The sequence below is a fragment of the Mesoplodon bidens genome, assembly GCF_964165515.1.
Source record: "Mesoplodon bidens genome assembly, chromosome: 5".
In the NCBI taxonomy this organism is placed as follows: Eukaryota; Metazoa; Chordata; class Mammalia; order Artiodactyla; family Ziphiidae; genus Mesoplodon; species Mesoplodon bidens.
In genome coordinates, this window is record NC_138161.1 from 28,410,001 (window position 1) to 28,412,786 (window position 2,786).

Sequence of the window (2,786 nt, forward strand, 5' to 3'; positions counted from 1 at the left end):
TTAGCCACCTCTACACTAGCACAGAATTTCACATATGAGTACATGAAATATGTGAATACGAGCTTAAACACCAATTTCATTCAATGAAACCCAGAAAAGCTAATAATCTTAAGAAACTACTGCACTATTCTTCTGACATTACAATATATAGAAAAGTCCGCTTAGCAGTAACTTGACTTTCAATAGTTCACTGTCATGAATATTTGGAAGCAAGTTACCTAAATGTGCAAACATGAACAGCTGGACTGAAGTCGAACACTGACTGAGTGATGTTGAATACTGGAATCCAAGGAGGCAAGGCCATAGCTAAAAGCTTTTAGTTCCAATGTTTGACAACTGATCCTTAATGCCAGATAGGATCAAAGTAGCAGTAGACAAGTATAAAAAATAAAGCATGAAAAATGTAGGGCATTTAGTAAAAGAATGACAGTACAAAGATGTTAAAAAGAATCGTTCATGATAATATGCAATAGTGGGATAAATCCTGTTCTAATTTTCCAAATTAAATCATAAATGTTTATAACTTGTGTGTTGCATTGTTCTTTATAGGCAAATGGTATTTAAATGCCTAAAGTTGTTACATCTGTGTTAGTTGTGTCAAAATGATATGCTTCTATTTGCAATAGTCTTGATGGCGAGAGTTAGATAATTATTTACATCATTGGCATACCATCAGAAAAGAGAATGTATTTTTAATCCAAAGTTTCAGAAGGAAAATGAAAAGATATATTAGATAACTTTTAATGTCTCTTCCAACCTTTAGATTCTTTAACTAAACTATTTCTACTGATCTATCTTCAAGCTCACTGATTCTTTCCTCAGCCATGTCACATCTACTGATGAGCCCATAGAAAGCAGTCTTCATTTCTGTTAGAGTGTTTTTTGACTTCTTACATTTCTTTTTGATTCTTTCTTAGATTTTTCATCTCTCTGCTTATACTACCTCTCTGTTCTTGCATGTTGTCAATTTTTTTTTCATTAGGGCCCTTACCATATTAATCATAGTTATTTTGTTTTATTAAAAACATTTTCAGAAACTGTTTATTTTCCAACAACCTTATTTCCATTTTCTGTTTAAGAATCTGTAGATGAACAGCTTAAGAACACTCAGTGGTTGCTCCTCTATGCCCAATGGCCTGAGCAGTGGGAGCTGCAGACTATTCTTCAGCAGTAAACTGCTGAAAAGGCACAGGAGGAACCTTCATGCCTTCAGCCCAGCCTGAGACCTTGGGTTGAGTAACAGTAAACTCAGGAGCTGGAGCAGTGCATTTACTCTGAAATTTCTCCTTGGTCACAGCCTTTTCAGTAGCACCCTCTTCTTCCTTTTCAATCTCTTTAGGATTTCTGTAGAAGTAGAGATCAAGCATGGCCTTCCATGAGTGTTCCTGGGAGATGGTACCATGCACATGTAGAACTTCTGGGGCAGCATCCATCACATCAGACTTGCTGAGTGAGCTCCCTTGTATGGGTGGCAATGTCCATATAGCACAGAGGAGAGTCTGTGTCACACAGAGCAATAGTAGGCAGGAGATGCCCCTGTGAGAGGCTGGTTGTCAGCCCTGGGATCAGTAACCACCAAGAGTCTCGGCTCCAGTAAGGCTTCCTGGATCTAGTTCCAAGTTCTAGGAGTAAGGCAGTTAGCAATAGAGCAGAAAACTTCAGCTCAGCTCACTGGGCAATATTCCTGGATGATATGACACTGACATCAGCTGGGTTTTCAAAGGCAACAATGGCACCAGCTGCTGGCAGAAGCTTCTCTCAGATTTTCTTCAGATTTATGATGTAGATGCTATCACTTTACCTTTGGTGATGGACTATTCCATTTAGAAGTCAAGGTTGGTACCACCTAAGTGTGTTCCTGCTGCGAGGAATTTAAGGAACTCTTCCTCTTTATTTGCAGGACATTGAGGGCTCTGGACATTGTGAAAGTTTCCCTCTAAGTTACAACAGAACCCAGAACAATGCTGTATGGACTCCTTCTCTGGGTAGCACATAAAGGCTAATCACAGCTATTTTCAATTCTCTGTCTGATAATCCCCAAATCTGTGTCACATCTAAGTCTGGTTCTAATGCTTGCTCTGTCACTTCAGTCTGTTTTTTCTTGCCTTTGGCAGGCCTTGTAATTTTTGGTTGAAAGGTGAATATGATATGTATGAATAATTAGAATGAGGTAAATAGGGTTTTAGTATGAAGATTTATGTTAACTTTTGCTGTAGCAATAGGTTCTAGAAGATTCGAATTCCTCTAGTGTCCTTGCTTTGTTTTTCCTCTTGACATTGGGCTTTCCTGAGAATGCCTCCTCAGAGAGAGTCTGCTTCTTGTAGGACTTAGAGGTGTAATCTACTGTTTTACTGGAGGCCTGTTGGTGTGGTAGTATGGTGTGGGCAAGGGGGAGCATTCTATAATCTTTCAATTAAATTTCAGTGTTTTAATCGGCCTTGATCTTGGACTGTGACCTTCACAGGTGTTTCTCCATGGTACAGCTTCCCCTACCCACTGCTCTGCACTCCCTTCCCTGGCTGCAGCCTTCCCAATCTATTTCCTTGAACCTCTGATCCCTGTTGACGATGCTTTTGTTTTTTGTTTTTGTTTTCCCTCTTCAGGTGAAACAGGAAGCCTGGAGGGGGGTGGAATGGGAGGGGTTCCCTTCCACCAGCTGGGATAAGGCTCTGAAAAAGTCCTTTGGCCAGGAGAGTATCCTTCATTATGGTTCAACTGTTGGTTTATTTCACAATGATTACTCTTCCCTTCTCCCCGAGAGCCACAGGGATCTTTCTTGGATCTTC

General features: G+C 40.1%; 1 pseudogene across 1 annotated transcript; it reads right to left on the reverse strand.

Moving 5' to 3' along the window:
• Positions 1–1,157: 1,157 nt before the first annotated feature.
• On the reverse strand, positions 1,158–1,921 carry LOC308617904 (small ribosomal subunit protein uS2-like; annotated as a pseudogene). Its single transcript has one exon. The product of its transcript is annotated as a small ribosomal subunit protein uS2-like (transcript).
• Between the last annotated feature and the right edge of the window lie 865 nt (positions 1,922–2,786).